This window comes from Dasypus novemcinctus, chromosome 24, assembly GCF_030445035.2.
Source record: "Dasypus novemcinctus isolate mDasNov1 chromosome 24, mDasNov1.1.hap2, whole genome shotgun sequence".
NCBI classification, from domain to species: Eukaryota; Metazoa; Chordata; class Mammalia; order Cingulata; family Dasypodidae; genus Dasypus; species Dasypus novemcinctus.
Genome location: NC_080696.1, coordinates 56,514,431 through 56,532,665, shown reverse-complemented (window position 1 = coordinate 56,532,665; position 18,235 = coordinate 56,514,431). Strand labels below are relative to the sequence as shown.

Here is an 18,235-nt window from a genome sequence, read left to right as displayed (position 1 = left end):
GCCAATAATATTCCCTTTTTTTAAAAAAAGATTTATGTATTTGTTTATTTCTCTCCCCTCCCCTCCCCGCCCCAGTTGTCTGTTCTCTGTGTCTATTTGCTGCGTCATCTTCTTTGTCTGCTTCTGTTGTTGTCAGCAGTACGGAATCTGTGTTTCTTTTTGTTGTGTCACCTTGTGTCAGCTCTCCGTATGGGCAGTGCCATTCTTAGGCAGGCTGCACTTTCTTTTGCGCTGGGCGGCTCTCCTTATGGGGCGCACTCCTTACACAAGGGACTCCCCTACGCGGGGGACACCCCTGCGTGGCACAGCACTCTTTGCATGCATCAGCACTGCGCATGGGCCAGCTCCACTTGGGTCAAGGAGACCCAGGGTTTGAACCACGGACCTCCCATGTGGTAGATGGACACCCTAACCACTGGGCCAAGTCCGCTTCCCCCTTTTTTGTTTTTATTCACATAGTTACTATTTATATACTAAATAGCTCACTGGGCAATTCTGCATCCCAGCTTACTTTTTTGTATAAAGGATGATAAGATTAGTAATAGAGAGAACAATCACTTTTACTCAGCACTTACTACATACCAGGCTATGCTAAGCAGTTTGTATACATGTCCTCAAGTACTTATTTAATATTTATAACATATTACCATACCATACTTTTAACATCCCCCAGTTACAGGTGAGAATATTGAATGTTTATTTAGCATGCCCAAGGTCACGCAGCTGGTAGATAATGAATCTGAGACTTGAATCCACTGCAAAGCCAGCACACAACTTTTATCCAGTGGTACAAATCAAATGCCAGCTGAGATGAGACAGGCACCCAGAATTAATGGAGCTGTCTGGGGGCAATAAAGGGCAGGAAGGTTTTACAAAACTGGAAAGCTGAAGCCCCATCTAAAGGGACTTTCTCAGTCCAATCCCTGCTGACACTGTAACCACATCTTTTGTTTGTTTTTTTTCAAAAGAAACAGAAACTGGATTTTTTCTATATGACTCTCCTAATTTTTAAAGGCTGGCACTAAGTCACCAAAAGAATTTAGTGTTCAAACTAAACTGTGGGCCTTGGGTCTGTGCTCTTCTCTAAACTTCCTTGGTAAATGCAAAGAAGTGGCTCAGCCCATCTCTAAGATCCTTCTAAGATTGTCCTATCTACTTTACTTGGAGGCTGGGAGCATCACACGTGTCCTCAAGTTAGTTATCGCGAGGGTGACTGACTCATCCTTGTTTGCTTGGGACTTGTCTGGTTTCAAAACTGAAGTCCAGGCCTGGGCAAACCGGGCAGGTGGGTCACCTCGTTACGGTGGAGACCTGGCCTCTGGCATCGCCCAAACCCCAGAAGGTCAAATCATCTGACCTTTAGAATGAATCCTGTCAGGGGAATTTTGTTAACCTTGGTGGGGCAAATTTGCTAATGCTTTCGTGTTTCCATTTCAAAAATAAAACTGCCTCAGATGCCAGGTTATAATATTCCCTTTGGGGGGACAGTCCCCCCAAAGCAAGTTTCTGAGCAATCCTCTAGAGTGAGGAAGGGAGGGTGCCGGAAGACAAGCGGACGTGCCCAAGAAACTTCTGGTTGTTATTTGTCAGAGAATCCTAATTCGAATCCAAATGGGAGCGCACCATTATCGGGGACCCACACAGCTCCAGGTAAACAGCTAATGAGCAGGCTGCCAGTTCCATTTTTATCAAGAGCCCTCCGAGACTCAACTGTGCCATTTCATAAAATATGCAGATGATAGTGTGGGGAGAAGAGCAACGGCTTTGAAAATGATTCACACAACCTAAAAATGATGTTGAAAAGGGAGGAATTAAATATTCACAAAGTGAGAGAAATTAAGGCATATTAACTGTTAGAATGTGGAAATGAAATGACTAACATGCATAGGGTTGATGAGAACTGGATGATTACAGATCTGTCAAAAGTTTCTAATTCTGACACTGTGCGATATGGAGGTGCTAGTTGGCTGGTAAGGGCAAAAAATTAGGTATGGGACAAGACTCATGGTGCTGACAGATCAGAGTCAAAGGGAAGAAGACACAGCAGTGATTAACATTAGGCTCCATTCTGTGCTGAGGGTGAACTCCACACACACAAAATGAATACTAATTATGAGCACAAAATCGAATTTAAGTTGACTTGATGCTTGATGCTGAATGTGGCCCTTAAGTCCATAATCACGAAGGCAAGCAGAAGCCGAAAGGCTAGAGAGACTAAATTTGGTGAGGTCATCCTACCCTCCACATTTAGGGGATGGAAAGCCAAATTGTGGCCCATCCAAACTAGAATTAGCGGTAATTATTATATAATATGTAATGATGGGATTTAAATGGCTAACACATTTTCTCTGCTGAGATCATTTAGACGTGATTCATACAAATGATTAAATTAATAGATCTTCCTTTTTTCAGTCTACCAGGCAGCTTGAGCAAGATTTTTCAACAGAAACTGATCCTAGCGCAAGCACATATGTAGAGAGATTTACGGAAATTGCAAGAGGAATTGGTTCAGTGTGTAAGAGCATGCTAGGGTTTAGAGGAATTCACATATTCACCTCCGGCATGAAGATGGAGTTCATAGCCCTTGCTTTTTAAAAATCTACCTATATTTTAAAAAGGGGATTGAGAAGGTGAAGATATGAAATCAACCTCCCTAAAATGAGGAGACACAACACTAAAGGATTAAGAAATATTCATAGCCATTGAGTCACTTTCTTTGTATCGAAGATGCAGCAGCTTTTGAAAGAAAACAACTGATATATGTAAAAGTATATTTTGAATAATAATGGGAAGATATTATTTTGATAGATTTAAAAATCATTATCAAGGGAAAACAATTTAAAAGATGATAGCATTTGCATATGAGGTCTTCATTATATCAGCATAACATCTCAAATGTTCAAATTAAAATGAAGAAGGAGAGGAGAAATAAATTGCAAAAAAAGAGAAAAGCTCAAAGCCGTCTTGGTAAAGCACAGCTCTCCTAACACTCCTGCTTAAACCCAGACATTGTGGGTGGATTGGGGAATGCTCTGGGTTGGTTTGTTTTCTTTTGTTTTGTTTTGCTTTAATTCCCACAGAAGTAGAAAGCACTTATTAGGGACACAAAGAACTTTGAAAGATCCACTGCTTTCTGACGGGAGAGGTTTCCAGTCCCATCAGCTACACAGCCTATGAGAAAATTAACAGGCACTGGGGAGTAAGCCCCCAGGATGAGGCTCAGGCATGCAATCATTAACACAGCCTTGGGACCTCCATGGCATCTTAGGATGAAAATATTAATCATTCACAGCTGTGATCACCTCAAAATCTCCTACTTTATGGCTTTGACACATCCATGAATAATGCCATTTACTATAACGTGCAGCATATCAGAAAGAATATTTTTGCAGTATGGCTGCTCCACTAGAATAGCTCAGCTCTCCGCAGCACCTATGGTGAAAAAGAATGTGACGCAATCCCATTCTATGCTGTTTTGCTGAGAACCTACTACATGCCAGAATTTCCATTCATTCTTTCTTCGTCAAGACTTCCAATGACGCTATGAGGAAAGTAATATTGTTATCTCATTTTGTAAATGGAGAAATTGAGGATGGGGAGGTAAAGATCAAAGTGCTGAGAAATAGAGATAGGATCTGAGCTGCGCTCTGCCTTACTCCCAAGTGCCTGCTCTTTCCAGAGCACCGAATGCAAAAGGAACTCTAAATATCACTGTGACATTGGTTTCCACAGTGCCGTTCTCCTTTCCGGTCTCTGGAGGATCACCTTGACAATTAATTCATTTAGAGAAGCCATTCAGCATGTTTTCTCCTCTGCTTCATCACTTTCATCACCTTTCTATTTCACTTTTCTTTCCCTTGAGTTGAGAACTCAGCTCAAGTTCATGGCCTTGCCAATTCATTCTCCACAGTGGAGTCAGAGTGAGAGGCTCCCCATGTAAATCGAGTTGGGGAGCTCCCCTGCCTAAAAGTCTTCCTACTTTTTCTCACTGCACTTAGGATGAACATGCACAATACCTTGCCCACGCGGCCCCGGGAGATCTTGCACATTCTCTGTCCCCCAGCTTCATCTGGATCCTTCCTTCTGCATCTTGTTTAAACACCCAGCAAAGAGGAGATCTCCGTGTCCCTCATTCCCATCCCAAGCTATCTGACATGTGGAGACACCTCTCCCACCCCCATCTCGGCTAGATCCCTCTCATCCTTTGGACCATCCCCTAACATTCCCTTCCTCAGAGTTGCCTCCCTAACCCCCTAGTGTAATGTGAGTTTCTTGGCACTCCTATCACTGCACAGGTTCTTCCTAGCAGTGTCCGTTAGGCATAAATGCTTATTTGTGGGACTGATGGAGTAGTAAAATCTGGCCCCCACAATAGATTTTAAGTTCCATCATGGCAGAAGCCATGTTCTCAGTATCAGGCACATGGAAGATGCTCAGCGAATATGTATTGAGTGAATGAAAGAAGGAAGGAGCGAGGGAGAGGCTGCGTAGAGCATCTTCATTTTCGGCCAGAAATGTTTCCTCCTGAGCTTTCTCCATTTTCTAACTCAACCCACCCAGAAGCCTTTCCTTGCTGATATTCACTCCACTTGGCAACAACCGGGAACTATTACATCAGGAGCGCTGCCGTTGTTTTGTCAGGAGAGGGAGGGCTGAATTCATGCCCTCAGAGAATCATCTGGCTGCAGGAGAACGGCCTCCCCCAGGCAAAAGGAATCCAGGCTCCCAGAAGGTCAGCTCCACAACTCTCTTCTGTACATCCACTGTGCTGTAATTGCTTGTTTGTGTGGCTGACTCCCTCATCTGACTGCGGGCTCCCTGGGGCAAGGGTCTCCCCAGGCTGCTACCCACGTCCCTTCAGCATCCAGCACAGGACTGAGTAAATGGCTGCTGAAAAACTATTTCATTAACGAATGACTCAATGAGTCAAATGAGTGAGTAGATGAACTAACAACTAGAGGAATCTGTAAATTATTGACCTACCGGTTAACTAAGTAAAAGTGAATAAAAATTACCCATATAAGTGGTCCCTAATGTGTTATATCCACCCCATCGGTGGCACACAATTTTAAGGACTTTCTAAACCAGGGGTTCTTAATAAGTGGTTTGTGAGCTTGAACTGAAATTCAACAAAACATTATTCTTGTGGGGATGTGTTGGTGCATGTGTGATATAGTTATTAAATAATACACAGTGTAGTGTAGACTTAGTAAGGGGTCTGTGGAACAAAAAAAAGCTAAGAACCCCTGATCTAGACTAGTATTTTCATGGTAACTGCTAATTAAAAAGTGATATAAAAATAAAACTTAGACACAAAACTCTCTATATATTGACAACCAGATTTACATGAAAACATTAAGCATATATAGTACTATTTCAGAAGAACTTGGATATGGCAAAAAATCATGAAATTGCCATATGGCTGTTGGAGACTTGGGAGCACAAGTCAGAAATGAATGGGGTAAAAATCCTTAATGAGCATCTATCATGTTGCAGTCACCAGTCTTAGTGCATTACCAGTATTAATTCATGTAATCTTCACTATGCTCTAGGAGTAAAAACCATCCCATTTTATAGGTGAGGAAACTGAGATACATATCAATGAAATGATTTGTCCAAGGTTGAGTAACTAAAACATGTTTGTCCCAGGTTTCAAATGCAGGCAAAACCCATAGTCCCAACCACAGAGTTGTTCACTCTCTATGGCCATGAATGCAAAACGAACAAATGAACAAGCATGTGGGTGAACGGACAAAGGAGAGAAAAGATACATGAGTCTCATGTTATGATTCTCCCTTCCCCAAGTAATAACGCCATTTTGCACATGACCATTCAAGAATTGAACAACTCTCCCTTCTTTCCAAAGCTTTGTCTTTTTCCCATACCTCTTCCTCCACCTGAAATGCTTTTTGTTCTGAATTTTTATTTGGTTGCTTATTAGTTGTGGCCATGAGGCACCTTAGCTGCTCTAAGTCTTCATGTGCCAGATGGGTGCCCACCTGATTGGGGTATTGTGATGAGTAAATGAAATAATTGCATTTAATACCTGCAGGGCACTGGGCCAGCACGTGCAAAAGAATGCTCAGCCTGGGTGGCTTTTATTTCGGAATTGGGTTTTAGCTCAATCTGGATATTGAAGAGTACAAAATGATACATTTATTTTTCTATCCCTAAACTGAATTTCATTGCCAGGCCTTTGTTCACCAGGCATCAGAAACTCATTTGCAATTAATGCTAGGTCTCACCTTCCTACTTTTCTTGAAGTTCCAGAGACTGGGGTTCTGGCCACTGGCCCTTGTTACTTTGCTCTACTGGTAAACTCTCATTTAGTCTTGGTTGTGAGCATTAAAGCCACTCTCTCCACATCACAAACCACAAACCTCTTCAGCCATCTCTGCCACATCCAGGCCATGTTGGGATGGAAGGAACTTTCTGGTTCTCTCCATTTCACAGTAGAGTAGGTGAAGGCTTTGTAGGGCTGCCTTAGAAGTAACTGCCCAGCATCCTGTAGCACTCAGGATTCGGTTGCTGAGAAGATTTAATGCAGGGATTGCGGAGGGGCTTAACAATTGTCTGAAGGCCTGGAAGAGCACCTCAGTCAGAGTGACTTCAGGAAGAGCAATGCAGAACTGGCTCACCAGGGAGCTGCAGCCTCTGCAAACATTAGGAATATGGAAAATCAGGAAGCTGCCTCTCGACCTATTGGCTTCAGGGAATGCTTCCTGATCTCAGATTCAGGAAGCTGCTTCCACAATGGTGGCTCCAGAATCACAGTACACCTGTCATATCTGTACTGGCAAAAACCAGTACTAGTTCTGCATCCTGCCATTCAACACCCACAAAACCAGTGCTGGAAAACTGTACTACCTTACTGTGGTCTTTGAGACCCCAAATGCTCCTGTGACTGTGCTTTCCAGAAGAAACCACAGAAGACCCAGAGTAGATTTCTGCTTCATTCCTGCCTTTTACATCTTAGGAGAATGCACGTAGGACTAGGATGGGGGAAAGGGAGACCTCACAGATGGCTGCCAAGGAATTGCCTCCCAATCTCTTCTACTCAATTTCCTGAGTCACTGGAGACATGACCCTGTGATGGTCTAACTGCCAGAAGAGCCAAATGGGTAATTACGACAAGTTCTCTATTGGTGTGGAGCAGTTTGATTGCAGATGTGAGAGCACCTGGAAACTTCAGTATTGTCCCCAGCCTTTGTAAACGCTGCCCAAAGTCGGGGTTCATAAATTCTATTTGGCAAGCACTTCACAATGCCTTATCTACTTAATCTTGTCCTTGCCACCAGCCTGCAGGTATTATTACCTCCCCGTTTTACAGGTGAGAAAACAGAGGTCAATATGGATGATGCCCTCAATGTCACACCCTTACAGAGGGCTTGCTTATTCAATTCATATTCTCCTTAAAAAGTGGAGTCAAAAACTTATCTTTTAAAAGTTAGGTAAGAGAGTGAAGGTTTATTTGGAATGAGAAAATAAGTCAAGACAAAATACAAATTTTTAAAAAACGGGCAATCCACAAACATCACAAAGTAAAATAGAAAAATAACAATATTTTATTAACTGCCTGACATATCTAAAATATATATTTTTCCTACATTTTTGCTCTTTGATCACCTCTTCATGACAAAGATTTAACAAAGTATTTTTATAGAGAGAAAATAGAAAAATAATTTAACCTTTCCTCTAGCATCATTGATCAAAACCATCTTCATTTTTGATAGTTTACAAATAATTCACATGCACGTTATAATTCATTATTGGTAATGCCATACAAATGTTTAGGATATTTGCCAAATTTGGGAAAACCTCTATCAAGTTTCCTTCATATGGAAGCTCTAACATTTCAGAGGAATGACAAGATTTTTCTGTAATGACTAATCTTAGACACTGAATTGAGAATACCCAGTTACCAATTTGTCACTGTTGCCCATATTTAATTATCTATTATGAGTCTTATGTTATCTTTGTCTATGCTGCTATTCCATGTCAAATTAGGATGAGATTTAAATATAGGAATAATTATAATTTAAAAAATAACCATCAAAAAGGAAAAATAATATACGGTACATTTATAATTACATCTGCTGCATTAGTGAATACACTTCTGAAAGAACAGAACTTCCATTTTGATTTAGTATTGATGAGAATCAAATCCTCCGTTATAAATAGACACATCTAATGCTCAAAAGACTTTTCCAAAAACTAGCTTCTGGCTCCATACGTTTGCAGCCATGTTCGTCTTCCAATACCTGCTGGTGGTGCATACATCCCAGGTATATTCACCTCTGGCCCTGCACCTTCCCACCATCGCACTGGGGCCATCAGTGGGCGTAGGCGAGTTCCTGGGAGTCATTCCTACAACAGAATATGAGCAGTACTTTAACTATCAATTAGAGTGAGAGAGAGAGCCATAAAAGAAAATCAGACTGTACCCCAAATAAATCTATCCTCAACTCACCTTTTCTTTAACCAGATGTCAAAATGGCAGGGCTCATTCTAAGCCCACCTGATTCCAAGGAAAGAGTGGTAGGGGATGTGAGAATGGAAAAAGGCAGTATCTAAACCGACTGTGCTTAAAATATTTTACTTTTACAGATTTTACAGATGCACATAACCATGACAACATATTGGCAGGACTCCTTCAAGGCCTGGCATGTAAAAGTCCCTGAAGCTTAAGCTTGCTTGGCCTCATGGTACATCTGCACAGCCAGCAACTGAGATCTGAGGCTTCTCCCTCTACTGCAAGGCCACTTTCCACGGCTCCTGAAGTCCTCCCTATTCCAAGCAGCATCTGCATAGTCTGGGGACATGTGCTTGCTCTATATTAGCCACAATTAATAATCAGAAGCAGAGACAGAGCCACTTAATGTATATCAACCACTCTTCTGGGAGTGAGCTATCATCCTCTGGTTCGTTTTTCCCGAGATGGAGAAATTGATAGGTCACTAGTGTCTGTGAATAGCACTCAAAAGGTATCATATTTATTTTAGCTGCAGCTTCAAATCAGTGGCTATCTACATTATGAAGAACACCATTCTATAAAACACATTCAGTCTTCATTTTTCAAATGCTCCTGAAGGGAACATATGGTAATCTGTTTAACTCTGTATTCCACAGAGATACCTAAACCCCATCCACCAAACACTCATGCTATTTTTATTATAAAATTCATGTCATTTTTACACCCTAAATATTCCCCTTTTCTGCATAGATGGTTAAAAATACCTGAGGCTACAAGACTACCCCGTTTACATCAAATTCATGAGTCATGCCCTGTAGTCTATCAATATAACAGAAATATTCATTAGGGGGTTGAGAGATACATATTGGTAGAGTTGATATTCTTCCAGGTTTCAAATATGAAATATTTGGAAGGTATTTGTGTTGTATTAGAACCCAGAAGCTTTCAATTGGATAGTCTGAATTATTTGTCTCCTGTTAGACCCTAACTCCTGCAAGTTTTCTTGATTGTCCAGTTCTGAGGCTGTATTTCAGAATCCAATTGTTTTCCCAGATCTGAATATTGCTTCTCCTTGCTTCTATTCCCCAGCAATAGTGCCATATAAAATGCTGACTTCACTTCTTAAATATCCCTAAGCTCACAGCCTTTCTCTACTCCTGGTGAGAGCATGATCTGGAATATGGCAATGGAAACTCCAGGTCTCCATCCTAAAGATGCAGTTATTATTGACGTTCAAACCGTGAAACAGAGTTGGTGTCTAATGGGAAGCTGCTTGCCAATGCAAGGAAGGAAGAATATTTCCTAAAATTTAGTTTGGGAGAGAGAGAGTGTTTCTCTCTAAAAAAATCAATACAGTTCTCTCTCCCAACGCAAGCATAAACATGAAATATTAACCTGCCTTTCCCCACACATATCAGCATTTCCAAAAAATGGTCCATGAACAGAAGACACTCTGTGGTCAAATATATTTAGAAAACACTTCATTTTAAATCCTTTTTTGGCTTTCATAATGTATATTAGCAAAATTAAGTCTCTAGAAGTCCCATGAAACAAATAAACAAAATCTATTAAACATTTTTTTAAATTCCTTAATTGTACTTGATCATGTAGCTACTTTTCCTCTACCACCCAGCAAAACTGTTGTTTCAAAAAACACACTTGGTGTAATATTGTCATAATTAATTTATTCTGATTTTTCAATGACATAATATACATTTAATGAATAGATTTTATGCAATAGAGAAACATCTTGACAAGTTTAAGACTGAATAAACTTGTTTTAGGGGTTTTATTTTGAGGTTGGGAGAAACAATGGAAGAAATGCTTGCATAAAAGATGTAGAAATTTTATGTAAACCTCAGAATCGAATATCAGAATTCAGAGTTTGGGTTCTGAAGAAATTGATTTGCCTTTCTCTAATAGCCCCAAGCCATAATTACTTATACATTATTCACTTACTTACTCTTTTTATTTGTTGAACATCTACCGTGCACCAAACACTGCTCTAGGCACTAGAAATCCCACTGATAACTTGCCCAAAGAGAGTTTGTAGCCCATAGGAAGGATAAACATTAAGCAAATAATAGCACAAATACATATTAAATTTCAACTGATGTAAGCATTATAAAGGTGAAGAATATGGTGCAGTGATGATATGTAACAGGTGAAAATGACCCAGTTTGAGGGAAAAGGAAGATATCAAGGTCTTCCCTGAGATGGGGACACTTCACATGATTCTTTTTTAAAAAACATATTTAAATTAGAGAAGTTGTAGATTGACAGAGAATTTGTGTAAAAATTACAGCATTCCCATATACCCCCTTTTGTGGACACTTTGCTTTAGTGTGGTACCTTTGTTACAATTGATGAAAAAATATTAAAATTGCTCTAACCATAGTTCTCATTAGGGTGTGTTTTTCTCCCATATCTTAATGGAGCATGTCAGGTTGAGGTAGGAAGTAAGAGTATTCCAGCCCTGGAAAAGAACATGCAGGGAGTTTGCTGGTTCCAGGAAATTAATGAAGGCTGCATCACTAGAAACCAGAAAGAGCAAGAGAGAGAGATGGAAAGAGGGCAGAAGAGGTAGCTAGGAAAGCCAGTAACAGTATATATATGTGTGTGTGTGTGTGTATGTATGTGTATATATATATATATTTTTTAATGCCAAGGGCAATGGGAAGCATGGTTGATTAATTATCCTAGTTCCCAAGTAAGACTAAAAATGTTCTTGGCTCTTAAAGCTTTGTTTAATGGTAAAAGATTAGATCAAAATAAATGGTAAGAATTAAGCAGCCCAAAATAAAAGAGGTATCCCTTCTGCAAGATGAACCAGCCTAACTTGAAATCCAAGAATGCGGCAGTTCCGTCTTATCATGAGGCCAGGCTGTGCTGTTGTCCAACGGAAGGCGACCCCTGCACATAAAAGCAACCTAAAGACGCATCACCTGGTTCGTGTGGCCTGCAAGGTAACAATGGCCCCCAACCCATTGTACCTTCTCTCATTCTCGGATACCTCTCAAATAAATTAGCTCTAATTCCAGTAGTGAACAAATGAGGAGAGAAGGAGAGAAGGTGGCATTTCTACCCCCTTAGCACAAATAGTCTTCCCAGAACAAGTCATCCTTATAAATAATTCCAAGTTATCCCAGTAATACTGCCTAGCTATCTGGGACTTGTTTAACAAAATGGTTTGGCTTTAAATGTTTCCAGAAGATGGCTTTTAAAATTCAGAGCACATGTCTTTAAGACAAGAGGTGAGCATTTGTGATCAAATATTATGCCCTCAGACTTGAAGTACTGTATATGACCTATGACTAGAAGAGGAAATCCTCCCAAAACTTAGTGGCTGGTTCTTGGGAGGAAATGGCCTGATTCAAATTAGGTATGATGAATAAGAATAGTAATAAAATTGCCTTAATTCAAACTATTCCTTTTGTCTTCAGTTTCTCTGGAAAATGGCACTTCCAAGATCTTACCAGGATACCATCCCCCTCCTTGGCCTCATTGTCCTTATCCGGGCAGTTTAAATCTTATTGGATTCTCTCTCACATCTGCTCTTTTGCCTTGTCTCGAACTTAATTCTATGAACTCAGGTCATCTTTATTACTCTTTTTAGAGAGGTATCTTATAATAGTGCAATGACCATGGGCTTCTCTTTCAGAAAGAGCTGCATTCAAAGCCAGGTTCAAATCTCAGAGAAGTTGCTGCCCTTCTATAAGCCTTGCTTTGTCCATCCACGAAATGGGCATCTGTCCAGGTCAGTAACTGTACAAGCAGCAATGGTTCCAAGCACGGACCTGGAGTCAGGTCCACCTGAGTTCCATTCCTGGCTCTCTAACCCCTGCAAACCTCAGTTTCCTCATCTAGAAAGTGGAGATACAGTAAGAGCTGCTGTGTGGGTTTGTTGTGAGAACACACTGACACAATACATATAAACCTAGGACGGTGGTAGCACGAAGCGAGCTCTCGGTAAATAGTAGATTATTAAAATGAAGGCTAGCCTGGTCTCACAGGGCTCTGCCAGATGGGGCTTCAGGACTGACGTTCAAGACCACCCTCCCTGGATGCCATGTGCCTCGGGCGACAGGACTTCTATCTGCCTCCCGTGATGACACAGATGCACCAGCCCTCCTTTCTCTGTGCCTGCCTGCTCTCACACATCCCCACAGCCACCCCTCCAGGCAGCCTTGTTTTCCCGCTCTCTCCTGGCTTGATAGCTCTTTAGACCAGGGGCCAGGTCTTTTTCATGCGCATATAATTGGCAATAAATATTTCTTGGCAATAAATATTTGATGCATTTGTTGCACTGCCCCATAAAGTCACATTCTCATTGATTCATTCTACATTCGAAAGATGCCAGCGCTGCCCTGCAGTGGCTGGCAGCTTCCCTGCTGCGATGATGAGCCCCTTTGCAGAAGGGGTTCCAACACCCCCAGCCCGTGGCTTGAAGGCCACCCCGCCCACTTTCATCCTAGGCATTTGGAGACCCGGGACTTCAATTGCCCAAAAATCAGTCCAAAGTCAGAAAGCTCACATGTGGAAATTGAGCTAGTTGTACTAGTTTCCTCTTACTGCTGTATTCGAATAATATGATGAATGGAATGAGCCTTTTCACCATAGTCAGGTGTGTGTGTGTGCAGGTGTGTATATCTGTGTGTCGATGGGTGGGTGGATGGATATAGTCGAGGCAGCATAGCACATTGTTTAAGAGCAAGAATTAGACTACCTGGAGTCCAATCAGACTTAACCGTGACCTCAGACAAGTTACTGAACCTCTCCATTCTTTTCTCATCTGTAAAATGGGAGATAATATTAATTCTTACCTCATAAAATTGTCAATACACATCAATGTTTAGAACATGGCCTAGCACATTATACTCATCCTAACAGTGTTAGCTGTCTGTAAAAGTGGTTACTTTGTGATTATTTTATTGTAAGCAAGTATACAACTTGACTTCATCAGCACTCTCCCCTGCCCCACCAAACTAATTACAATACATCTTGTAAGTTTCCTTTATAACATGCAGTGGGTAGGGGGCACCTACTGTGTGCCAGACATTGTTGCAAGAGGTAGGGATATTGGAGTAAGAACAGACAAGTTCCCTGCTCTTATGCCAGGAAAAAATAGGTATTTAATATACATATATGATATTTAATATTTAATATACATATTTATTTATACATATAATGTTTAATATACATATATGAACAAGATAATTTGATTTCTATGTGCCATGAAGCTCATAATACAGGATATGGTAATAGAAAGCACCTAAAGGGACAATTTTTGATAGGTGGTTAGGGAAGGCTTCTCTAAGAAGGTGATATTTAAACCGAGACCTACATATAACAAAGGCATTATTATACAAAGTCCCAGGGGAACAGAATTCCAGACAGATGGAAAAATATAGCAAATCAAGTATTTATCAGAATAATGTCTGTCTCAACTAACCTGGACCAGAAGTCAGCAAACTACACCTCATGGATAAATGCAGCCAGTGTTTGTTTTTGTAAATAACATTTTATTGGAACACGGTCATGCCAATGCTTGATATTTTGTCTGTGGATGCTTTCACGCAGCGCTCAGTAGTTGTGACAGAGAAGATATGGCCCACGGGCCTTAAATATTTACTACCTGGGCCTGGACAGAGAAAGTTAGCTGACCCCAGTTCTAGACCGTTAATGCCCAAGAGGACAAGGACCACATTAGTCTGTCTTGGTCACTGCCGGGTCCTACAATCCTGGTTGTGCCCGACATGGTAGACCCAGTAAAGAGCTGGAAAGGACATAAAGTCAAGATATTGGGTGTCCATGAAGTTTTTTAGAGCACTTTTCTCTTCTAATGAAAAGTCTTGAAATGATGTTTCAGAATGAACAGTTGTCCTAAGGAGAAGGTTGTTGGCTTCCACATGTTCAGAGAAGCAGTAATACAAAGTGGTAGCCCAGGGAAGGCTTCAAAGTCATCCCGCCGTATGCGGGTCCTTAGATGGAGACTGGTCTACCCTGAAACACAGCTGTGATTCTGCAGGATGCCAGCCGATCTGGCAGGGATCAAAGCACAAGGAGACGACGCCTTTGCCAGCTTTGGAGGTCACCTCCTGATGTGTAGCATACGAATTCAGAGCAGCATCCCTCTGGTTCAGTTCTCACTAGGGTTTCTCAGTCTTGGCACTACTGACATTTGGGCCAGAGAAGTCTTTCTTGTGGGGTAAAATGTCCTGTACATTGTAGGTCCAGCATCCCTGGTGTCCACCCACTAGATACCAGTAGCACTCCCAGTCCCAGTCGTGACAATTAAAAATGTTTCCAGACAGGTCCAAGGGTCCCAGGGACATGATAGGGGAAGTACAGGAATGCACTGGAAGCCTCCTCCTCCTTCTATGAGAACTTTTAGCTCCTGGCAGCAAATGCTCTCAAACATTCATGTTTAGAGGGAAGCAGCTGTGGCTCAATCAATTGGGCTCCCGTCTACCATGCGGGAGGCCCTGGGTCCCTGTCCCAGGGCCTCCTTGTGAAGGCAGGCTCTCCCACGCCTGCAGAGAGCTGGTGCAGCAAGACCACTCAACAAAGGGAGACAAGCAGATGAGCAGAAGAATGTGCAGTGAATGGACACAGAGAGAAGATAGCAAGCAAGCCATGGGATGGGGGGATAAATAAAAATAAAAATAATAAATTAATAAAAAAAAGAATGTTTAGAGAACTACACTCATTAGTAGCCACGCTTTCATTCAAATCACTGTGTATACTTTTACATCCACATAGGTGGGGTGTGAGTGCCAGTGAAAATGACAATGTTAATCATTCCCAATAGCATTATGAAAATTAACTTTTCCTGTTATGGGCATAACTTTTAAAAATTGTTTCATTTAATCTAAGGTTGAGGGTTAGTTCTGTGCCTTCTTTGGAGATAGGCTGCTGCTGGGATTGTTTTTAAAAATTCTCAGTCACAAAAGTAATCTGAGGGCTGGGATCCTACACAGCTCATAGATCAGGCATGATAAGAAACCTTCAAATTCTTTCTTTGCTGTTCATGAAGCCTGAACTTGACCCACCTGCCTGCTGATAGCTACTCTCAGCAAGGTGCCGCAGCAAGAGCAGACGTGCCTGTGGATCCATCTCTGCAGAGAGGAGGCAAGCCCAGAACAAAAGAGAGAAATTGAAAAGAGAGAATGTGGCCGACATCTAGTGGGTTAAGTTTCTTCGTCAGGAAAAAAAAAGGAAACAGCATGCAAAATCCTTGGGAAGTGAAAATCAGACCTAATTTGGTCTTGAATCTCTACATTCACAGGTGCTTAGTGTGTTTATATCCCCAATATCAGTGCAAATTTTGACATGGTACATTTATATACATTTAAATTAATAAAGAAAATAATTTCAGCACTAGTCTTCCTGACACAGAAAGGAGCATAGGTTGCAAACTAGCAACCTATAAATATACACACACATGCATACAGGGGTCACATTTTATTTTTTGGTTTCAATTGTCAACATTTAAAACTCAGGTAAGTTTTCATTGAAAATTTTACTCTCTGGCTTTTCTTGAAAATGACAAAAGGTCTGTCAACACCACCACAGCCACATTCTTAAATGATGATAAAATTTACTGGATAGGAGAAACAGGGCAGGTGCTTTTCCATTTACCCCAGTCCCCCCAGTTTCCACCACTCCTTAATACCTAACCTTTGCCCACTTTACACATTTAGATTAGCTGCCTGAGAACTATTGGCATAGAGTGATTTTATCTTTATCTTTGGTCTCTTCCTGTAGTCAAGACAAGTCCCTTTTCACTTAAATAATCTTGTCCCTATTGCGTTGCTTCCATGCCAGTTAGCCTGACTATTCTTATCTAAATTTCTTTCTCCCACTCTTTTCTCCATGCAAATACATCATTCTTCATTTATGACAGCATTTTTGAAAATGGACCCTATGCAACAAAAATAAATTTATATAGTATATGTTTATAAAAGGATTTTATGTTTGAATTAATTAAGAGAATTTAATAGTGCCCAAATTTAAGGCAATTTCTGTGCAGCAGTACTTTTCAGAGGCTATAAAATGCAAATGTGCTTTGCAAATTTCTAAGAGGAGGGCAGAGCAAGTAGGCAGTTCCTAGTTTTCCAAGAAATTTCAGAAAACTATTCTTTAAAAGAAAAGCATATTCGTATTCTCCAGCATTTTGATAATTGTTTACAATATGTTGTGGAGAAGAGGGGTTAGACATCATGGGGGAGCAGTTTTTTTATTTCATAAACTGGGATCATTAAAAAGCAAAATGTTACCATCAACAATAAGCATCTTTGATTCTAAGAAAAGTAATTTTAAGTAGGAAAAAAAGGGATATAAGATCACCCTTTATATTTAGCCTCTGAAACGTGTTCTACATTTTTCTTCTTTCCATCAGTTCCTTGAAGATTTGTGAAAATTTTGTCACAGACTGTCACCAATGTGCAAAACTGAATTTGGGAAATATTGGTCTACATTGCATTAAATATGGCAACAACATAAACTCAAAAGCCTCTGTAAAAATAGCTCACACATAAGAGGCAGTAAGTTCCCAAGGATGGGTTTTCCACGAGGCTGTGAAATACACTGAAGCACCAGGGAAAGAAGGCAAGATGATATGAAAGTGAGTTTTCTCTTTGAGTGACTTTTGCATATTCCTTTCCACTAAACCTGATCGTACATTCCAGGTTTTTTAATCTTCCTTGGGTTGTAGGTGACCTGATTAAGGAAAGCACTTCACAGGGCTCCCCTTTGTGGACTGACATTGATGGGATGAGGGTGATGATTCAATATGTAAAGTGAATGATCCTGATGGTTTGGGTCAGAACCAAGAGCACAAAAACTTTGAGAATTGAGCCTACGAAGTCTCAAACCTGGAAAACATGTTATTAAAATTGTTCAAGATGAAAACCGGTGATGATCCTTGGGTGAATATGCCCCATTTATCCATCACATGGAGAGATTTGCCCTATGGCTAGTGGGTTGTTATTTCTCATTAGGGGCAAATGCCTTATAGTTATACTTGGCTACAACTTTATACAAGCCTTAATATACTTTATAAAGTCACTTTTTTTTTTTTTTGCCATTTCATCTTTATCCATTGACAAAGGTGATATACAATATAGTCTCCAGTTAGTCTTTATTTTAAGGGGGATTTTTTTTCTTTTTATTGTTTAACAAGCTGTTTTCTCCTTGACATTAATAAATCCTTGAAGACAGGAACTGCAACTATGCATTTTAGGATTCTCACTGCCTGGTGAGCAGTACATTCTCATTAAACACCTCTGAGAATGAACAGATGAATAAATAGATAGAATGTGAAAATAGAGAATGAAGTAAGACTGAAAGATAGCCAATCCATTTTTTCCATCTTGCATTTGTTTAAATTAAAATTTTAATTTTGATATAATTGTAGACTCACAAGGGATAATAAAAAATAATAGAGAGAGAGAGCCCATGTATCCTTTATCCAGTATCCTCCAAAGGTAACACCTTGCAAAACTATAGTACAATAATACAATCAGGATATTGACATTGACAGAGTCAAATTAAAGAACATCTCCAACATGACAAGGATTCCTCCTGTTGCTCTTTTATAGCCACACCCACTTCCTTCTTACTTCTACCTCCTCTTAAACACCTGGCAACCACTAACCTTCACATTTAGAGTTCTGTCATTTCAATAATTTCAATATTCATGCCATATATAACCTTTGGAATTGGCTTTTACTCACATTTCCTCAGTCTAATTCCCCTGAG

At 40.6% G+C, this 18,235-nt stretch overlaps 1 long non-coding RNA gene across 3 annotated transcripts in view; it reads right to left on the bottom strand.

Moving 5' to 3' along the window:
• Positions 1-7,455: 7,455 nt before the first annotated feature.
• LOC101436575 (uncharacterized) overlaps positions 7,456-18,235 on the bottom strand; it is a 131,516-nt gene continuing 120,736 nt past the window's right edge. For all 3 annotated transcript variants that reach the window (XR_011647375.1, XR_011647373.1, XR_011647374.1), the window contains one exon: positions 7,456-8,367. This is a non-coding gene — a long non-coding RNA (uncharacterized lncRNA). The remainder of the gene's footprint in view (positions 8,368-18,235) is intronic.